Raw genomic sequence first — 23,671 nt, 5'->3', positions numbered from 1 at the left:
ATTGGGCTATCAGGACTTATGCTGAGGTCCTTAATCCATTTGAAGTTTGGTTTTGTCCAGTGTGATAGATATGGATCTATTTTAATTATTCTAGATCAGCAGTTCTCAACCTGTGGGTTATAACCCCTTTGAAGGTCAATCAACCCTTTCACAAGTGTTGCTGTTTGCCTGGGGAGGTTTCTAGGCACTGGGGGCAAGGGGTGAGGAGACACAGAGGCAATGACACAGACTCCAGGAGGTTGCAAGAAAGCTCATTTATTTTTAGGAAAATGTAAACCTTATATAACCTCCACCTCATCCTGAGGAAAGGCCTGCCTTAGTGCTCATTGCTAAGTTGGTGCTTTCTGATAGGTTTTGGAATTTGCTAGCTGTTGCTGGCCTCACAGGCCCCCCACCACCTGGGCCATGTTTGCAGGACACCTAGTCATTGTGGGAGCAGTATAGCACATGCTCTAGCTTATCTGAAATGTGCGGCAATTCTGCCTGCTTCACACAGGGGTTGCCTAAGACCATCAGAAATATCAGATATGTACATTATGATTCATAGCAGTAGCAAAATTAGAGTTATGCAGTAGCAATGAAAATAATTTTATGGTTGGGGGTTACTACAACATGAGAAATTGTACTAAAGGGTCATAGCATTAGGAAGGCTGAGAACCACTGTTGTAGATTCAACTATCCAGTTTGACAAGTACCATTTGTTGAAGGTACGTTGAGTTATGTCTAGGTATTCAATTTTATTCTGTCTGTTAATGCCTATTTTTATGCCAGAACCATATTTTTCTAACTATAGCTCTGTAGTGCAACTTGAAAACAGGGATGGTAATAACCTTCAGCAGTTCTTTTTACTATGCAGGACTGATTTTGCTCTTTTGAAAGTTTTTTCTTTTCATATGAAGGTAAAGATGATTTTTCAACTTCTGTGAAGAATTGTTTTGGAATTTTGATAGAGTTTTATTGAATCTGCTGATTGCTTTAGGTAGGTTGGCCATTTTTATAATTCTCAGCATACTGATCCATGCGCATAAGAGGGCTCTCCATCTTCTGATATCTTCCTCAATGTCTTTCTTTAAAGTCAAACTTTTTTTTCTTTAATGTCAAACTTTAAAGTTTGTACTGTGCAAGTCTATCACTTTCCTGGCTGGAATGATCATTACCAAAAGGCCCTGGCATCTCCACCATATGGGAGTCTCTGTTTACCTTCATAGCTTTGTGTCATGGCCTAGGTCTATTTGCATGGACTCTGAACCTACTTAAATTTCCTGGCCTTATCATCTCCCTGGAGCCATGATTCAAGACTCCACTGCCACCTCAATCTTTCTTTTTAATGGCTGAAAACCAATACCATGGCGATGATGCTGTCAAGTCTCTCTGCCAGTTCAAAACAGATCCTGGCTCCTCCAACTACAACTGTAGCACTCTGTCGGTGCTGACCCCTGGGAATACAGTTACTTTACAAGAACGGTGGACCCCTTAGGCATTCTAAATGTAAGCTCTCTTCTTTAAAATAAATTTGCATTCTCACAAGTTGGAGCCTCCTGTGAGTGGTGTCTTACTTCCAGGACATCTTTTCTGTTGTCCCAGTGAACAGCACGAGGTTTGTTTTGGCAACTGTAGTCTGTGTGTTCAACATGAGCCTTGCCACATCTTTAAACTCCGTCAAGTTATTTTTCTAAATAAACTGTATTTGTTTTTACATTTTTCTGCCCGGTTATTTTATACAGTGTAGACCTGTAGTAGAGCAGTAAGCAATAAGCATGCATGAACTGCCTTGAAAACTCCTCCATCAAACATAGTAACACATCACTTTGAAATCCCATTTCTCTCAGGCTCTCTGAACAGATGCTTTGCCATGTTATAGCTTGAATGGTTTCCTTTCTGAGAGAATTCTTGTTGCCCTCTGAAACATCCAGACAAGCTTCCAATGTCCATATTTCTCTAGGCCTCCTGGTTTTGCAAACTTTCATCAGAATAGGTTATTAAGCTCTATTGATAGTATTAAAAGACCTTTCAAGCCCTAAGTAACAGACTTTTTCACATCCTTTCCACAAACAAGTTCTAAAGGCCTAGGAAATACATGGTCAGGTTCATCTCAGCAACAGCCCACTCCTGGTACCAGTTTTCCGTATTACTTTCCCCATGGTATGATCAAATACCTGAAAATATCTACTTGGAGAAGGGCTGGGTTTTATTTGTAGTTTGAGGGAATTGTCCATCATGCCAGTGATATCATGGCACAAACTGTAGTTCAAGCTTAAAATCTGCCTCAGACTCTGGGATGCTAGGATTGCAGGCACCAGCTGCAGCTGCAGTGACCAGCCAAATAGCACTTACATTTTTGTTCTGTAGATGTAACTATTCAGACTATTTTGGCAACCTCATTTTCTAGTCTGCTTTATTTACATTTATCTTTGTTGCTTACTCTATCAAACAGTAAATTTGTTTGGACAATTTAAGTGGCTTTGATAAGGATGCTAGTAGACAAGATAGTGTAAGCATCAGCTCTTAGGACCTGAAATTCAGAAAAGGTAGGAAGAGGAAAAGGCTCCTGGAGAAGCTGTGTGAAGATGGCTGATAAGTATTATGAAACCTCTCCGTAGTGGGTACTCCCCAGATGCAATAAGCCAAATCAGACTGAATTAAAGTCTAGGTTTTAATCTGAGCAAAGTGTTCCTGGGTGGTCTCAGGGGAAGAGGGGAAACCTCATGGCAGGTGTATGGGCTTAAATACCCTGTAGGAGTGGTCTTGAGGACCTCTGGGGGAGGAGCTGCCATTTGGTGGGCTTTTTTTGTACAGGGTTTGGAATGGGACCAGAGCTGGAGACTGCCAACAATGGCTACCTGACTGTTGGGTGGAAAAAGTAAGGCAGACCCAGAAGTCTTTGTGAAAAGGGGTCAAAGGAACTGAACTGTCATCCCATCTTGCTTTCCCCACCATCAAGCACAAACTTCTCTTGGAAAAATGGAGAAAAAAACAAAACAAAACAAAAACCGGGGGCAAGAGACTGGCTTCCATCCTACCACCCTGATATCTGCTAAAGAGAAACCTTAACATCTATTGAAAGAATCAGATACTTTAAAATGTTTTTTTCTCTAATGTATATGTTTTGACATTTTGGTCAAAACTAAGGTGACTGGAGTTGTGTGAACTAATATTTGGGTGCTCAGTTCCATTCCATCGGGGTTTGTGTGTGTGTGTGTGTGTGTGTGTGTGTGTGTGTGTGTGTGTGTGTGTGTGTAGGTTCCATGAAGTTTATTACTGTGGCTACATTATATAACTTGGCATCAGGTATGGTATGATACCTCCATCAATGCTCTCTTTATTCAGGATTGCTTTGGCTATCTGAGGCCGTTGGGCTTCCACATGATTAAGAATTTTATCTACTTCTGTGAAAAATAGAATTACCATTTTGATTGCTATTACAGTGAATTTTTGTTCACTGATTTTGGTAAGATGGTCATTTTCATGATATTAATCCTGTAAGTCATGATTTTTCTTTAGTGTTTTAAACTTTTCATTGTAGGGGTTGGAGAGATGACCCTTAAGACTCTTAAGAGCACATGTTGCTCTTGCAAGGGACCCATGTTCAGTTTCCAGCATCCACAATCCACAATGATTAACTCACAACAGCCTACAACTCCAGCTTCGGAGATCTGACACCCCCTCTGGCCAGTATATGTATCTGCACATGCGTGTTTGCATAAACACAAACACACACACACACACACACACACACACACACACACACACACACACACTTTCAAAGAAACAAAACAAAGCAAAACAAACCAAAAAAACATTGTAGAGTTTTTCTACTTTCTTGGTTAGGTTTAATCCAAGGTGGTTTGGGGGTTTTGTTTTGTTGTTGTTGTTGTTGTTTATTTGTTTGCTTTTCTATGTAAATGAGATTGATTCCTTGATTTTTTTTTCTGGGTATTTAGGGAGACTACTGATTTTGGCATATTACTTTTGTATTCTGTTCCTTTGCTGAAAGTATCAGTTGTGGGTTTTTCCTAAAGGAGTTCCTGGGGTCTCTCTCTCTCTCTCTCTTTTTTTTTTAACATTTTTTTCTTTATTATTATGTGTTTTAAATTTTATACATCAGCCATGGGTTCCCCTGTCCTCCCTGCTCCCGCCCCGACCCCCACCTTCCCCCCAGCCCCTCCCCTCCATTCCCATGTCCTCCAGGATCAAGGCACCCCTGGGGATTCATTTAAACCTGGTGGATTCAGTACAGGCAGGTCCTGTCACCTCCTTCCAGGCTGAGCATGTGTCCCTGTGTAAGCCCAAGGTTTCAAACAGCCACCTCATGCACTAAGGACAGATCCTGGTCCCACAGACTGGGTGCCTTCCAAGCAGATCAAGCTATTCAGTTGTCTCACTTATCCAGAGGGCCTGATCCAGCTGATCCACACCCTTTGGTTCATATTTCATGTGCTTCCATTCGTTTGGCTATTTGTCCCTGTGCTTTTTGCAATCTTGGATTCGGAGGGTCTGCAAGAGCGTGAATTGTTGAATTGTGGGGTCTCTCTTTATCTGTAAACAGGATTACTGTGTCTTCTTCCTTTCCCCTTTTATTTCTCTCCTTGTACTGCTCTAGCTGAGACTTCAGGCATTTCTTAAGTAGAAGTGGGGAGAGTGACATCCTTCTCTTCTTTCTGATCTTAGTGAGGATAGTGAGTTCTTCTCCATTTAACCTGATGGTGGCTATAGATCTGTCATTCATATCACTTATTAAATTGTGATATGCTCCTTCCATTCCTAGGACTTCCAGGGCTTTATCATGAAGCAATGTTGGATGATGTCCAACAGTGGACAACAAAGGACTTTTCTGCTTTTCTGCATCTAATGGCATGATCATGTGATTTCTGTCCCTGAGACCATTGTGTAAAGAATTACATTTATTGATTTATGTTTGTTGACTCATCTCTATATGAGTATGTATGGAAGGAGTCCAATTTGATTGTAGTGAATTATAATTCATTTGTTTGTTTGTTTTCTAGAACAATGTTTAATTATATAAAATTATCACATTATGGTTGGGTGGTAAGTTAAACACTCTCCCATTTTTTGATGTTTAGATAAGTTCTGACTTTTGTGCCATTATGAAAGATGTCATCAAACAAAAATCTTCATACCTCTTATAATTTAATAAATATCACTTGTCATATAATGATAAGGCCAAATACAAAGTTTTTGGAGTATTTTTGTTTTTGTTTTTGTTTTTAACGACTCAACTCACACTCACATATAAGATAATAAAAATAAAACCTTCTATATTGGTTTATTAGTCTTTAAATATAAAATAATAACACTAATCCAGAAGTGAGGATGAGGTACCTCAGAAGCATTATGTCCCCAGGAGCTGCACATTAGGTTCATCCAATATGGGTATAATTTCAAATGACAACTTTCAAATTTATGAGGAAACTCATAGATTTAGATATTTATGTTGTGGGCATCATTTTTCCCTTTTTCATGTTATAACAAGTAGATAAAACAAAAGCCAAAGAAAGACGCTTTTAAAATATAATGAGCATTTGTGCGTGACTAATTTTGCTTAGTGCAATACTAACGGTGAAATATTGTTCTGAAAATGGAAACTCCTGGAAGCTCAGGGCACCATCTATGTCACTTGCCCATTTAGTTAACATATATACATATTATATGTGCAAATACATAAGTACTGGATGACATTTACATAATTAAAAACAGTTTAGAAAAATACTTCAATAAAAATATAGCTCCTAGAACTTGAACTGCAACTCCCAGCAACATGAATAATCTTGTCTTGTTTCAGCCAGAGACATGCTGAGTCACATTCATGTAAAGGAGTAAGCATTCTTTCATCAAGTATGAATTCTTGTTAACTGGTTAAATCTCAAGAAAAATATGATATAATAGATAACTATGGAGATGATCCTATCTCATGACATTTATCAGAAGAGAGGTCATCAGTTTTTAGTGCCCAGGGGACCCCTGCTTTCATAATGGGAATGAAGGGCTCTGCTTTCCATGGTTCTTTATGTCATTCTTGGATGCACGATAGTGAGAGAGCAATGACATGTCCAGAATTTTCTGTCTTTCATATATATCCTTTTCATTAAAGGCCCCCAGATGTAACTTTAAAATCACTGTTCAGTGAGAGAGAGCTGAGGTCTTGGGATAACTACCTCAAAAGTTCTCTCAGTATTTTCATATTGTTTCCACATTCTTTACAAGAAGTTTTTCAAGCTTACAGATTACGAAGAACTTAAATGAAAGAGAGAATTAACATAAGGGAAGGAGACATGGCCTTAAAAAATGAGGTTCATAACATGGTTCATTTTCTACATTGAGAATAGTTGGTTCATTTGAGGGAAAAAATTCTGTTCATTATCCATCTATAAAAATAACTTTGAAGTGATATCTATTTATCCTAGATTATTATTTAGAACTTTCACTTTAGCAATTACAAGATATTTTGTCAATGAGTAAAAAAAAAAAAAAAATGGGAAAGCTTTTAAGGCAGTTTTTAGTATTGATAACCTTTGAAATGTGGAAAGCTGGGACCAAATTATCAGTCCTTTTATCTGGAGAATCGCACAAGTTGTTTGCCATGAATCTGAATCACAGGATATATGAGATACTCTCCCCTTGCTAAGTTTGTGATAAGTATTTAGAAGAAAAGCCTAAAGAAGATATAGTACAAACCTAATGCTGTGAGGCTTAAGACACTTGGATAGGATTTGAATTAACAGGTTTGTTTCTCTCTTTCCTTAATGTAGTTGTTAGGATCATAGATTCTGGTATCAGATTATCTGCCTGGGAGTCTTGCTTTCCCCCTCTGAGCTCATCTAGTTAAAAAAATGCACCACTCCTGGGATCTGTTTTCTCATCAGTAAAAGCAAAGTAGTAAAATTAACCTTAGAGGTTATTGGAAGGATTAGTTGTTATACCTTGCAGTAAGAGACCCTTATAATCAGTAAGCATTTAATAGCTTATTTTTGACACATTAATATCATTATTTTTACTATTACCTATTTGTATAAAAAAGTGGCACTAAAATAATAATAACACACTTCCTTCTTTGTTTGTATTTGTATAATTGAGTGTGGTCAGAGGTTCTTAAGCAGGATTCTGCAGTGAACACCAGGGAGTTTCCATAGATTCCACAGAGATTTAGAAAAAAAAATTTCTTTTAATTCCATGCAAAAATTTGGATTAAATGTAAATTCTAAGAAGATGTGTATCATCAAATTATCTTGGGCCTAATGATCTTAAAGATATAAAGGGCCACTGGCCTTCAAGGTTCTTCAAGGAAGCAGATGGTTGACCTCAGATGTTAGAGAAAACTGGAGGCTCTTTAGTGCCCAAGGACTCATTTGCCACAGAAAACTTTCAGTTCTTCATTTCTCTTAAGAAAAAGTCCCAGCATAGTTCCTTTCCAGGTGTCCATGCACATATACCACCACATCTATACCAGGAACAAGGATTTGACCCTGAAACTCTCAGCAGATGAGGTTCCCTTTCATGGGAAATGTGCCTTCTAATTCTCCACAGAGTCAGTTCATGCTATGGACATGATTGGTGGATGGCTCACTATAGCACTTATACCAGGCTGCGTTTCTGAAATGTAGCGATGAGATTAGAAGCTTGGACCTCAACATGTACCACAGGTTATTTTTTCAAAACCTGTGTGTGTGTGTGTGTGTGTGTGTTTATTTATGCACATGTGTACATTTACGTGGAAGCAGGGGGTCAATATTGGGTGTCCTCCTCAATTGCTTTCTGTATTGTATTTTTAGACAGTGTCACTCACTGATTCAGATAGATAGACTGGCCAGCAATGTCTAGTGATTGGCCTGTCTCTCCAGTACAGAGATCTCAGATACACACAACTATGTAGGTGCTGGAGTCCGACTCATATCCTCATGCTTATGAGGCAAACAATTCACTGAAGGTGTAATCTCCTAGTCCCAGGTTCTTGGTTCTGAACTGTAAATTGCACTAAATTCACAGATGCGGGTATGTATTTTCTATGAAATAATACAATTCAACCCATAAAATATTTTTATTCATTTATTCTCTCATATATTACATCCCTACCACAGTTTCCCCTCCCTCCTATCCTCCAAGTTCCTTTCCCTCCCCCTCTACATCCATTCTTCCTCTGTTTCCCTTCAGAAAATGGCAGGCCTCCCAGGGATATCAGCCAAACATTGCACATCAAGTTTCAATAAGACTAGGCACATACCCTTGTATTAAGGCTGGACAAGACAACACAGTAGGATGAAGAGGGTCCCCAAAGTAGGCAAAGGCAGCAGAAACAGCCCTTGTTCCTTCCCTCTGTTAGAAGTCCCATAAAAAGCACCAAGCTATACAATGATATACAATGATAACATACTTGTAGAGGACCTAGGCCAAACCCATGCAGGTTCCTTGATTGTCAGTTCAGTCTCTGTGAGCCCCTATGAGTCCCAGTTTCTTGATTCTGTGGGTTTTCTTGTGGTGTCCTTGGCCCTTCTATAATCCTTCCTCCCCATCTTCCACAGGATTCCCCAAGCTCTATCTAATTTTGGCTGTGGGTCTCTGAATCTGTTTCCATCAGTTGCTGGATGGAGCCGCTCTGATGGTGATTATGCCAGGCTCCTGTCTGCAAGTATATAGACTATCATTAGGAATCACTTCTATAATAATAATAATAATAATAATTATTATTATTATTAAGCATGGCATTTAGTTCTATCCAGGTCTCTGGGCCATCTGGCCTCTGACCTCTGGTTTCTGGACCTCTAGGCAATGTCAGGTATGGGTTCCCTCTCTTGGCATGGGTTTCATGGGTTGGCATCTCGTACAAGTTATGTTCCACCTTTACCACAGCACTTCTTGCTAGCAGGACAAATTATAGGTGGAAGTTTTTGTGATAGGGTTGGTGTACCAATCCCTCCACTGGAGGTCTTGCCTGGTTTCAGGAGATGGCCAGTTCAGGCTCCATATCTCCCATTTTTAGGAGTCTTACCTTGGGTCACCTTCATAGATTGCTGTGTGTTTCAAATGCACTAGGTTTCTACCTTGTCCTCAAGTTGCCCCCCAATTCCAGTTGTCTCTCCAAGTACTCTTTCCCTCCATCCTATCCTCTCTTGAATTCTCCCATTCTCACCCAATCCAGTCCACTCTAGATATCTATTTTATTTTCCTTTCCTAGGGAGATTCATTTGCCCTCCCTGTCTCCCCAGACCACTCCCAGCCCTCCTTGTTTCTTAGTCTCTCTGGGTCTGTGGATACAAGATTATTCTTTACTTTACAGTTAATATCCACTTATAAGTGAGTACATAACATGTTTTTCTTTCTGGGTCTGGGTTACCTCACACAAGATGATTTTTTTTTTTAGTTCCACTCATTTGCCTGCAGATTTCATGATGTTATTTTTTTAACAGCTGAGTAATAATCCACTTTGTAAATGTACCACATTTTCATCATTCATTCTTCAGTTGAGTGACATCTAGGTTGTTTCCAGTTTCTAGCTATTATGAATAAAGCCACAATGAACATTGTTAACAAGTATCTCTGTGGTAGGATGGAGTATCCTTTGAGTATATGCCCAGGAGTGGAATAGCTGGGTCTTGAGATAGGTACATCCCCAGTTTTCTGAGGAACCACCATATTGACTTTCCATAGTGGCTGTTCAAGTTTGCACTCCCACCAACAATGGATGAGTGTTCCCTTTACTCCACATCCTTATCAGCATGAACTATCACTAATGTTTTTGATCTTAGCCATTCAAATTATGAAATATTTTGCCTTCTATTTGTCAGAACCAAAAGTCACACTCACTTTTAAAGGATTCATTAGCTGTCCGTTTATTACAATTTTTTTCAAATAGAGTTGGGCTGTATATAACACAAAAATAACTAAAGACAGAGATGACTGTACCAATGCGTGAAAAGAAGGAGGAAAGGCTTCCAAGCAACACAATAATAAGGGGTAATCCAAGAGCCATGGAGGAAGAGTGGGAATTTACATTTGAGAGTCTGTATTGTTATCCTCCGTTGTGGGTCACAGAGAAAGGGTGCAACACTCAATGATTTCATCATCATGGTTTTGGTCTGCTGGTAAAGCACTGGTTTATGAGACCAATTGATAAGCGTGATGTTAATCTTTCAGTGTAGCCAGTATTGCTTCATGGAACTGACTGATATTGCATTTTGAATTTCTAGTCCCAAAGTCCAGCCATCCTCCTAGAAAATACCCTGGTCACTACAAGCAGCCACTGCCCACGCTACTGCTCCTATTTCCTGGGTGTTTTAAATACAATATTATTTCCTTCTTGGGTCTCTGAGGGAGTTGAAGATTACTTAGTTATAGTTGAAGATTAGTTAGTTAGAGTTGAAGATTAGATAGTTATAGTTTTCCTTGTTAAAAATTTCAGAAAAGAGGTGTAAGTGTATAAATTTAAAAGACGTTATAAGATAGTTCTGTTAGTAATATAAGTTAGGATAGAAAGTGAATTAGGTACATTTTGGACTTACCAAAATAGTATAGATAGTGGAATTATTTTCTTTGAATTTGTCAAATGCAAATGGACTAGACATTTTTTAGATATTTATTGCTTGTATACATTGTATATAGTTATTGTACTTTTTGTATATAGTTATTCTTATATTAGTTATAACTTTTTCCCTTTTTTCTTTTTATTAAAATAGAAAGGGGGAGCCGGGCAGTGGTGGCACACGCCTTTAATCCCAGCACTCAGGAGGCAGAGGCAGGTGGCTCTCTGTGAGTTCGAGGCCAGCCTGGGCTACAGAGTGAGTTCCAGCAAAGGTGAAAAGATACACAGAGAAACACTGTCCCAAAAAACAAAAAACAAAACAAAAAAACAAACAAAAAAAAATAGAAAGGGGGAAATATGGCTATATTTTATCTGTGCTGAAATGTGATTTTATTTGTATGTTAATAAATAAAGTTACCTGGGGTCAGAGCTCTTAGCAAGCCATAGCAGAAGTCTGGCAGTGGTAGGACATGCCCTTAATCCTGATCACATGACAGGCAGATCTCTGTTTGTTCAAGGACACCACCAGCATGGAGACACATGCTTTTAATCTAAATACCAACCATAGAAGACCTGGAGGTCTGTATAGACAGGCAGTAACGAGGAGGTCATGTGGTTGGGTTTACAATCAATGAGAAGGCAGAACAGAAAGTCAATAAAAAGACAGATACACAGGAAGTAGGTCACTTTCTCAAGAGAAGGATGGCAGTGGCAGTGAGTGGTAAGAAGGTGGTTTTAAGTCTCAGCTCTTAGCTACTACTCTGACCTCTTGAGCTTTTAACTCTGCACTTGGCTCTGTGTTTCTTATTTAATAAGACTGTTACATCTACACTTGATAACACTTCTTGTTTTAAAATACTCAACAGAAGCCTGAGGTAGAGGAGATATACAAGTAAGAGCATCATATAACCCTGGACTGGAATTGGGCACAACAGGGCCCTGGTACTTTGCTCAGATATTTTGAGGTATTTCTTTCCCCCAAAAGAGAGTGATAGGTACCATATGTCAATATTGTAGCTGTGGAGGGAAATATGCCATTTTCTTGCTGGAATTGTTAGTGTCAAAACTTGGGTCCTGAAAACCCTAACAAGCTCGAATTGACTACTGGTCTTTTAATGGCAAATTAAAACTATAGATGATACTCAAGTTACAATCCACAGGCCCAGAGAGCTTAGGTAAAGAGGAGTGCTGTGGGGAACATGGTACACCCTGGGAAGGGGAAATAGAATAGATTATATGGTTGGACTGAGGGTGAGTGGAAAAGGGAGCAGGAAGGATCAGGTGGGGGTTGGAGGGAGAGACTGGGGGAAGACAGCTGGATTTAGGGGGGTCTTGGGGTGGCAGTGTAGAAACCTAGTGCACTGGAAACTTCCTGGAGTCTATGAGGGTGAACTGAATGAGGACTTGTAGTAATGGAGGATACAGAATTTGAACTGGACATTCTTGTAGCCAGGCAAGGCTTCCAGTGATGAGATTGGGTCACATTCGGCGGAGTTGTTGGCTGTAAAAGTCCCTTGGCGATCCCTAAACCACTCAGGCTGATGCTGGGACAAAAGACCGCTCTCTGAAAACTGACAGCAGAGCTCCATTGCTGAGGACAACATCTACCCAGCTAACTGAAAGCAGAGAGATCAAGCTGATTCGGGCTTGGAGTCTCCACTCCTACATTCCAGTCTCTTTGGCATGAGAAGGTACTTTGCAGGCTACAGAAAGAGAAACCTGGACACCAACCCAGCTATAAAACCTTCCACCTATAATGCGTCCTGCCTGAAAGATGTGCTGGGGCAGTGGTGGTGCAGAATTTGTGGGAGTGGCCACCAGTGTTTAACTGAGGCCTGCACTATGAGAGGAGCCCATGCCTAACACTTCCTGGATGTCCAGGAACCAGAGAACTGGGGTAGAACCAAACATGATTGGCAAAAACAAAACAAAACAAACAAAAACAATAAAATGATTCCTAATGATATTCAGCTAGACCTACAGATCAGTGTCTTGTCCAGTCATCATCACAGGCTTCCTCCAGCAGCAGAGATGCACAGCCAGACATTATGTAGAGAGAGTCTAAATTGCAGGTCTCCATTGAGTCCCTCCTCTCAGAGATTTTGGAACCTGGCAGAAAAAGTGGAGGAAAGAGTGTCAGAAGGGAGAAAAGTCACCAGAAAATCATGGCCTACCAAATCAACTAAACAGGGCTCACATGGGCCCACAAAGACTGAAACAGTAAGCATGGGACCTGCATGAATCTGTACTAGGTACTCTGTGTATGTAATGGCTGTTAGCTTTGTGTCTTTGTGGGACTCCTAACAGCGGGAGTGGGTGTATCTCTGACTCATTTGCCTGTTCTTGAGACTTTTTTCCTCCTATGGGGTAGCCAGCCTGGATATGACAGATTTTGCCTTGTCTTGTTGTATCTTGTTATGTCTTCTCTGGCTGTTGTCTCTTGGAGGCCTGCAATTTTCTGAAGAGGAAATAGAAGGGAAGTAGATTGGGGGAGAGTGGAGGTGGGAGTGAACTAGGAGGAGTCAAGGACAGAACTGTAGTTTGGATGTATTGTATGACAGAAGAATATATTTTCAATTAATAAATACAAATAAGAACTCTGTCCCAGTTGCTCGCCAACAGGGGAAACTCCTGCAGGAAGGCCACACACATACCAAAACCCTCCATTGGACCCTGAAATCTACATGCCCTGCCCCAGTACCAAACCATCTATGACCCCAGTAACTTCTTGAGGCAGGGAACCAAACCGCCAGCTCACATTGGACTAAGAGTAACTTCCTGAGTTACTGGGAATCTGCCAGACCTCATTAGACCAAGAGTGGCTTTCTGAGAGATGGAATCTGCCAACTCTAATTGGACCAAGAGAGGCTTGCTGAAACACAGAATCTGTCAGCTCTGACTGGACTAAGATCCCTGATAAGACCAAGAACAGCTCTATGAGTCACAGAATCAACTAATTTGGGTTGAGCTAAGAGCAACTCCCTGAGATACAGAATCTCCCAGCTCCAATTAGACCAAGAGCTAAGATTAGACCCAGAGAGGCCCCCTGAAACACAGACACAATAATCACACAGTGCACCAATAGCAACTGGCTCAGACACAGGCACCTCTTATACATATTAGAGGAGGAGATGGGCAGACATCAATGTAAAATACACACAACATAAAGAGCAATAAGGAATCCTCATCAGAACCTACCCCTCCTTCAACAGTAAGACCTGAACAATGTAGAAGAAGCAGAAGAAAGCAACCATTAAAATAGCTTCATGAAGATGCTAGAGGCCTTTCAAGAAAAAAAAAAGAAAAATTCTCTTAAAGAAATTAAAGAAAAGACAAACAAAAAATTGGAAGAAATCAATAAAGAAATTGAGGAAAAGAAAAATAAAAAATTGGAAGAAATCAATAAATCCCTTAAAGAAAGCCAAGAAAACGATGAAAAGGCAATTAAACATGTGAGAGAAACAGTTTAAGACCTGAAAAGTAAAACAGAAAAAATGAAGAAGACACAAACAGAGGGAATGCAGGAAATAGAAAATCTGAGTAAATGAAAAGGAAACACAGATGCAAGCATAACCAACAGAATACAACAGATGGAAGAGAAGATCTCTGGTGTAGAGGATACAATAAAGAAAATAGATTCATCAGTCAAAGAAAATACCAAAGCCAAAAAAGTCATAATACAAAACATCCAGGAAATCTGAGACACCATGAAAAGGCCAAACCTAAGATTAATAGGAATAGAAGGAGAAGAATAACAACTCAAAGGCACAAAAATATATATTCAACAAGATCATAGAAGAAAACTTTCCCAACTTAAAGAAGGAAATACCTATGAAGATACAAGAAGCCTACAGAACACCAAATAGACTAGATGCCCCCAAAAAAGTCCCCATGCCACATAATAATTAAACAGCTAAACAATCAGAAAAAAGAAAGACTATTAAGAGCAGCAAAGGAAAAAGGCCAAGTGACATATAAAAGCAGACCTATAAGAATAACAACTGACTTCTCAATGGAGACTTTGAAAGCCAGAAGGACCTGGACAGTTGTAATGCAGACACTATGAGACCATGGATGCCAGCCTAGATTAATTACCCAGCAAAACTCTCAACACCATAGATAAAGTGAACATGACATTCCAAGGCAAACCCAGATTTAAACAATGCTTATCCACAAATCTAGCCCTACAGAAAGCACTAGAAGGAAAATTCAAATCCTAAGGAAGTCAGATACACCCATAAAAACACAGGCAATAGATAACTCCATACCAGTAAATCCCAAAGAAGAGATAGATATACACACACACTACCACTAAAAGATAACAGGAATGAACAATCACTGGTCATTAATATCCCTTAGTATCAATGGACCTAATTCACCTATAAAAAGATACAGGCTAACAGAATGGAAACAAAAGCAGGACCCATCTTTCTGCTGCATATAAGAAACACACCTCAACTTCAAAGATAGACACTACCTCAGAGTAAAAAGCTGGTGAAAGTATTTCCAATCAAATGGTCTTAAGAAGCAAGCTGATGTAGCTATCCTAATATCCAACAAAATAGACTTCAAATTGAAATCAATCAAAAGAGATCAAGAAGAACATTTCATATTTATCACAGGAAAGATCCAACACAATGAAGTTTCAATACTGAACATTTATGCAACAAACAAATCCAAGTGGATTGAAGACCTCAACATAAATCCAGTTACACTGAACCTGATAGAAGAGAAAGTAGGAAGTAGTCTTGAACGAATTGGCACTGGAGATCACTTCCTAAAAGCAACACCAGTAGCACAGACACTGAGAGCAACAATTAATAAATGGGACCTCTTGAAACTGAGAAGATTTGTAGGGCAAAGGACATGGTCAATAAGACAAAACAACAGCCTTCAGAATGGGAAACAATCTTCACCAACCCCACATCTGAGAGGTATGATCTCCAGAATATATAAAGAACTCAAGAAACTAGACATTAAAATACCAAATAGTCCAATTAAAAAAAAAGGGCTGTAGAGCAAAACAGAGAGTTCTCAACAGAAGGAGCTCAAATAGCTGAAAGACATTTAAGGAACTGCTCAACATCCTTAGTCATCAGGGAAATGCAAATAAAAAAATGTAAGATACCATCCTACACCTGTCAGAATGGCTAAGATCAAAAACACAGAAGATAGCTTATGTTGGAGAGGATGTGGAGCAAGGGGAACACTCCTACACTGTTGGTGGGAATGCAAAGTTGTACAGCCACTTAGGAAATCAGTATGGCAGTTTCTCAGAAAATCTCCCTCAAGACCCAGCTATACCATTATTGGACATATACCCAAGGAATGCTCAATCATACCACAAGGACACATGCTCAACTATGAGCATAGCAGCATTATTTGTGATAACCAGATCCTGGAAACAACCTAGATGCCTCTCAACTGAAGAATGGATAAAGAAAATGTGGTACATATACACAATGGAAGTACTACACAGCAGAGATAAACAATGACATCATGAGGTTTGCAGGCAAATGGATGGAACTAGAAAATTTCATCCTGCATAAGGTAACCCAGACTCAGAAAAACAAGCATAGTATGCACTCACTCATAAGTGGGTACTAGTTGTAAAGCAAAGGACAACCAGACTGCAAACCACAGCTCCAGGGAGGCTAGATAGTAAGGAAGATCCTAGGGAAGACACAGGGATCACCCTGAAAGACACAGGGATTACCCAGTGATAGAGAAATGGATGAGATCTACATGACCAAACTGGGTGTGAAGGGATGTAATGGAGAGCAAGGGTCAGGGAAAGAGAACTTAGAGTTGGGGGTTTGAGTTGGATCAGGAACAGAGTGAGAGAACAAGGAAAGAGATACCATGATAAATGAAGACATCATTGTGCTGTGGGATGTTCTGTATATTAAATATGTTGCTCTGATTGGTTAATAAATAAATTACTGATTGGCCAGTAGCCAGGCAGGAAGTATTGGCGGGACAAGGAGAGAAGAGAATTCTGGGAAGTGGAAGGCTGAGGCAGAGAGATGCTGCCAGCCACTACCATGAGAAGATGTTAAGATACCAGTAAGCCACGTGGCAACTTATAGACTAATAGAAATGGGTTAATTTAAGATATAAGAACAGCTAGCAAGAAGCCTGAGCCATTAGGCCAAACAGTTTAAATGATATAAGCATCTGTGTGTTTATTTTATAAGTGGGCTATTGACTGCTGGGACTTGGTGGGACCCAGAGTGAAAATTCCAGCTACACCATGGGAATAGAGAGAAGCCAAGTGCTAGGGAGGTCCTCAGGAATCCATGAAGATGACTCCACCATAGACTACCGGCAATGGTCGAGAGGGTGCCTGAGCTGACCTACTCTCATGATCAGACCCTAATTGTCATCATAGGACCCTCATCCAGTGATTGATGGAAGCAGATGCAGAGATCCATGCCTGGGTCCCAAGTGGTGCTTCAGGAGTCCAATCAATGAGAGAGAGGAGGAATTCTATGAGCAAGAGCTATTAAGACCATGATTGGGGAAAAAAAAAACACAGAGACAACCAGCCAAACTAGTGGAAACAAATGAACTGTGGGCCACTAGCTGAGGAGCTCCCATGGTGCTGGACTAGGTCTTCTGCATAAGTGGGACAGTTGTTTAGCTTGAACTATTTAGGGGGCCCCCAGGCAGTGGGATTGGGACTTGTCCCTAGTGCATGAGCCAGCTTTTTGGTGCCTAGTGCCTATGGTGAGACACTTTGCACAGCCTTGGTACAGGGAGGAGGGGCTTGGACCTGCCTCAACTGAATGTACCAGGCTCTGCTCATTCCCCATGGGAGACCTTGCCTTGGAGGAGATGGGCATGGGGGTGGGGTGGGGAGCAAGGCTGGGGGGATGGAGGAGGGAGGAGAGGGGATCTGAGGTTAATATGTAAAATGAATAGAAAAACTCTTAATAAAAAATACAAATTAATAAAAAAAAAAACAGAAAAGGGAGATTTATTTAATGTGGCCATATTGGAAAAAGAACAGGTAATGAAGTCCTGAGACCCACCCAACCATTTCCTGGGTCTTTACATGAGACTTAGGTTTAAATAGAAAGCAAAAAGGTGATATAACTAAGCTGTCTTGACCATGGTGTGATCCTACTATCATTGTCTCAGATCAAATCTCTCCCATAAAGTGATCTGGCAAGTAGTCAAAACTGTGACATCTCTTCCTGGGCGACAAGTTCTCCTCTGTCTGGTACCTGGGCACCAGCCTTGAGAGTCCTGGGGAAAAATACCTTTTAGAACCAACAAGCAACATTATATGGTTTAAAAAATCAAAACATTTGGGAACTTATATTCTCTTTGCTTCATCCAAATGGGAAGATAACCACATGCCATTTAGAACTTCCCTGGAGTCTCTGTGGTCTGACATTTTCTCTGTTACTTCCTGGATTATCTGTCTGCCATCTCTTGCCTGGCTTAAGCATCAGGTTCCAAATTGGTCTCCCTCTCCACACGAGCATTTACAATGTCTTTCCACTTTTCTCCACCGCTCTGTTGGCATTGTCCCAGGTATATAAAACTACATTATTCAGTTCTCTTTAATTATTCAGCCTGTAGGGATTAAATTGCACATTGTTCTCTTTCCTAGAAACATTAATCTTTTTCTTCATACCAGACACACAGCCTGTCTTACACAAATAAGATACAATGTGTCCCTTCACCCAGATATGATTTCATCCTTTAGTTCTTGCCTTTCCAGGAAACCATTCCCCAAACTCCTCACCTCATGCCTGGGTCTGATGCCCTTTCTTGGCAATCATAGGCATCATGAACTATTTAACGCATCCTGTATCTATATCTCTACTTTCTATTTGGTTGCCAAACAGTCTCATGTGCTACAGGTTAGGCTTGTAAACACATCCTTAATCCATTAAGGTCTCAAAACTTATCCTTTAAATGAATATATGTGAAGTGAATCATCATGTTCACAGTCAAAAGTCATGGAGCTTCTAAACATAATTCATTGTTGAGATATTTTTTTTTCAAAGAGAAACTGGAGAAGAAAAAACCTCTAATTCCATTAAAAGCCTTCCTAAAGAGCTTATAAAACATTTTCTACTTTTACAATCAGAAAAGGGTGAGTTAAAGTGCTCTTCAAATAAGATGACATTGTAGGGACTGGAGAGATGGCTCAGTGGCTAGGAGAATGTTCTCACAACTTCCTTTGACTCCAGTTCCAGGAAATTCAATACTCTTTTTCTGGCCTCCACAGGCATCTGCACTCATGTGCATATACCTACATCCTCCCCCCCCACACAATTAATTATTATTATTTAAAAATGCTATATATTTTAGTTAAAATAGTTGCCTTGAAATAATTCTCGGTAAAACCTCTCTTTCTATTACCTAGAGCTTTCCTTATTTGTACAATAGATTATGTGGTTGTTACAACAAATTATGTAGTTGTTACATCTTTAACTATTTTGAAAATAATGGAGCTAGGAAGAAGCACACACAGACACATGGACACCATTTACTGAATTTTCTATCTATTTGAAAATATTGAATTTAAACAAAGCCAATGACATATTATTCTCCTAGCTTTAATTTCAATGTACACAGAGCTTTGGACAATCACAAGTAATGATAAAAAGGAAGGAAGCCATCTTGTTGAACTTCTTAATTTATTCTCTGTCCCTATCAGTTGCTCAAAGATAAACATTTGAGTTCTCTTTGTTTGGAGAAGTGAGATTATTTTTCAATTAACAGCTTAATGACAACCATTTCCCAGAATTTTTCTCTAAAATCAAGATTCAGTGGGTGTTATTTAGATTGTCTTTTGCTTCTCAACATTTCTTTTGATTGAAGGTGATTATTAATTTACAAAATAAATTGGTATGAAGTTCTGAATGCAAAATAACCATATAGTGGAAGAATGTCCTGCCTGAGACTCCAGTTAGAAGCACCTACAATTCTGCACGAGAGGCTGTGTTTGAGTCTCAGCACCTATACAAAGACTCACAGCCATCTGTAACTCTAGCCCCAGGGGATCCAACACCATCTTCTGGAATATAACTGCTCTACATATAAAAAAACAAGGCTACCAGAGCTACATACCTATCCAAGGCTGTCTGAATTTAGAAGATAGTAATTTTCTAGGAAGATGGATTCAGTCAAGAACCAAGAGCTCCATAATTTTAGAAACTGGAAAGGATGTAATTTGTGTGGACTATGTTGATTCTTTTTTTATGTGTCCATTGTCTATTAAGACATCTTTAATTTAGAGGCATTCACTTATCTGCTTTATGACATGACAAAAAATACTATAAATTGTAGAGTTTATTTTTCTTTTCAAAGAGGATGTTAATTGTACTATTGTTTGAGTTGTTAGGATCAAAACTAGGGCTCTGACAACCCTAATAATCTAGACATGCTCAGTGGTGCCAATCAGTGTGCAGATCAAAGAGAGAAGTGACAGTGAAACACATGTAGAGAAAGGAGATTTATTCAATAAAGTTCCATTAGCCAGAGGGGTGATCTGATGTGATGTTTAAGTTTAAATACAAGGCCAGGCGTATTTCTAACTAAGCAGTCCTATTCAGGGTGTGGCCCCACACATCATTTTCTCAGCCGGTTCCCACTCCTTAGGAAAGGTGTCAACACTGGGAAAAACCTCTGGGAGACACACTCTGTGTGGCTTGTGTATGTGTCCCAGCCCTTTCCTTCCCCAGCATGAGTTTCCACAGGAAATTTCAGTTCCTCGGGGTCCATTGTCTCAATGGTCTGATAGATGAATGAGAAGACACAATTCCTCTTTGGAATATCTTATGCTTCTGCTAGGGCAGTTACAATTAAATGGGTGTGTTCAGTTGAGTACGATTCCCCAGAGGGGAGTTAGGGATTGTGTTTTATCTTGTTTGGACTACACCTTAATTGTGAAACTGCTCAATAGAAGTTGGCACTTGAGACCAGGAACTCCTAAGAGGACACCCTTCTCTTTCTGTTCCTTAGTTAAGCCATGATGTTAACAATTCTGTCCTCTAATCCCTGGCTGCTCTCCACATGCCTATTTCACTTTTCCTGCTGGACTTTTTCATATTGCCATGCATTGGAAGAGGAATGACACTTTTGATTTTGTGAACTCAGAAACACGATTCATAAGTTATCCTGTGATGGACGTCATGTTAGCATTTCTGGTAACCTGCCTCATTGAAAGAACTCTTCTTCGTCCTTTGCATTCCCTAACCAAAAGGCAAGTCTCAATTCTATACTACTGCAATATGGTCATGGTAATGGCCTCACTGATGAAACTGGATGGGTCTGTATGGACAATGACTTCACACAACAAATCAGATTGGGAATTGAAAACAGAGCTCAGACGGTACTGAACTGAGGCCATCTCCTGCTAGTTATAGTGTTGTGGGCATGGAATTTGCTCTGCTGCAGAGAACAAAGGAGATGTAATGCCCTTAGAGAGATGGAGAGAATGACTCATTCCTATCCTGGCTTTAATTTACTGTAAGATGTACTTCTTGGCTTGGCTTCATCAGAAGCTACTATACCACAAGTTCTGCTTGTTATAAATGAGGTCTTGAGATATGAGTAGCTGAATCCATGGTGGGTCATTCTTGCACTTAAGGATGGGTTCATTTCTGAACAGGGCTATTCATCATTGATTTATCATCACACTGTTATCATCAACATTCTGTTTTTCCAAGCTTTCCTACAGAAGGGGGGAAAGTCTTGGATTTTATTAGCAAATGTTCCAGAGAGTTTTATTGATAACTGATTAAAAGTGAAATCCTTTGACTATAACTTAGGAACTGTAATTTCAGGCTTCCAGAAAAGAAGAGAGAACATGAGAAGAGAAGAGGAGAGGAGAGGAGAGGAGAGGAGGGAATGGGAAGGGAGGGGAGAGGAGGGAGGGGAGAGGAGGGGAGGGGAGGGAAGAGGAGGGGAGGGGAGGGGAGGGGAAAGCTCAGCTATATTGAGAACGAAGATGAAATGGACATGTTTAGCCTTCTATATGAAGCTGGCATGGACTTGGCTTTGGAAAGTAGTTCTGCAGAGCAGAAAGGAACCAAAGTTAAGGATTAGAATAGCCCACTAATATAATTCATCTTATTCTTCCTTTCAAATTATATGGTTAAAGCATATATGGATTTATAATCATATAAAAATTATATATAGAAAGTGAGAACAACTGAGTAATTTGAGAGTCTCTTTTAAATGGTCTAGCTTGGTTGTTCTGGAGTATCCATGAAGAGGAATCCCTAGAGTGATCTACTTTATACTTTCAATGAAAATAAAATTAGAGGATTTAAAATGCTCCCCAATTCAGGTCTGATTAAGGACCCCTTGCTTTTTCCTGGTTTTATGATTGGTTTTATCTCCAAGAACGTTCTTCTCTTGGCACTCATCATAGCATCAAAGAAATACTATAATACACTTCTTCCCATGAGGACAATAAACAGGGAAATAGATGTCTTTGCACAATCATGAAATGCTGAAAAAAACTGCAGAACTTCCAAAGTGTATTAAAGCAAAATAGGACTAAATATCTTCACATTGGAACAGAACAAATTTAAAAAAAAAAAAAAAAACCTGAGGCAATTCTATGGTCTGTAGTATTTTTCTAGCCCAAATTATCTATTTCTAGATTTCCATAAAGCAAGGGAAACAGTCTTTTTTAATATTTGAAGACTTTGAAGACAGATAAGGACTTTTGAAAGGCAATGTGCACTTACTTACTTTGAGATTTGCAGACTCTGAAGACAGAGATGGACCTTAGAAAGGCAATATGTACTTACTTTGCACTTACTTGTTTCTGTAAGTCTTTCATAATGTAAACCAAAGACAGACATTTTACTTTCTCTTTTTGAAAACTCAAATGACTAATGAAAAGTGTAGGTGTCCAAGGGAAAAGTCAAGCAATAAAGAGAACTTCGTAATGAAGGATGATGGTTGGTTCTCTATCATTTTTTGTATGTCAGACATTATGCAGGGGTATTAGCCTGACATGTGTTGGCCATGGTTAACATGAACTGGCATTTTAACTGGATGCTGTATTTTCAGCACCACCTTATGGTACTTCCAGCACCGGCACATATCAAGAAATGCATTTCAACTGCTCTGCAAACAAGCTTTCTTCCAATTAATAATTAAACAGAGGAACAGCTTGTAGTATATGCTTGGAACCAGTTTTACTATATATAGTGGGAAATGACAAACACATATGAAGATGTGACTGAAGCCTGGTAACATTTAAATATTCAGCCTTTCCTCTGTTACCTTGACTAGAGCAAAGTTGGTTCCCAAGGTAAAAACTAAGTGGTCTGCCGGCATATGGTCGAACCTCCATTTGAGTGCTAAAAGCTGGATACTGTTTTTGTGAAACAGATGTTGTTGAGTGCAGCAATGCACAACTGACTCTAGCTAACAGCTGGGAATCCTCCGTGACCCATATAGCGAGAAATAAACACGGTCCTATGCTTGGCAAAAGTGTAAGAAAGCAAATTTCCATTTGTTAAGAGCTTATCAAAATGAAGAATAAATGTTTTTAGCCATAAACTGATTTTATTCACCAGAGGAATCTTTCCAGCTTATGTGATGGCCCCATAATATTACAGGGACCCTTTGCCAGATGAGGGCTGCAGTCACACTGACATATAGTACAGATGGAAAATAAACATCTGCCTCAATCAGGAGAGAAGACCAAGGACAAGGTTGACGAATATTGTCTGGCATGACTCTCTTTGTGGGGAAGCATATAAATGCTGCAGAACCCAAACCACTGGCATCGTCTGGTGTTGTCCTTATGTGGTTACTGACCATGAAGAGAGATGATTAGGATGCACTCTCTGAGGAGAAGTGCTGCAGATGCTCGGGATTCGGTGATTCCAGCTCGCTAGGATCTGCCATACACTAGCCACACCATGTGCAGCTCTGAGTGATGCCATTTTATTTTATTTTTTTTCATGGTTCAGCTGCATTTATTATCCTCAAAGTTTCCCTTCTTGCAATTGAATGTGACAGACTAGGGGAGGAGGGGAAAAGGAAAAGGAGTAATTTGGAAAGGACAGCAACAACAAAGGCAAGGCCAAGTTCAAGTACATGCCTTCCAGTGAGGACCAAACCCCAATGTTTCAATGGTGAAGTGGTGTGCTT

This window comes from Onychomys torridus, chromosome 2 (genome assembly GCF_903995425.1).
Source record: "Onychomys torridus chromosome 2, mOncTor1.1, whole genome shotgun sequence".
Classification (NCBI taxonomy): Eukaryota; Metazoa; Chordata; class Mammalia; order Rodentia; family Cricetidae; genus Onychomys; species Onychomys torridus.
This window is presented reverse-complemented; position numbering follows the sequence as displayed.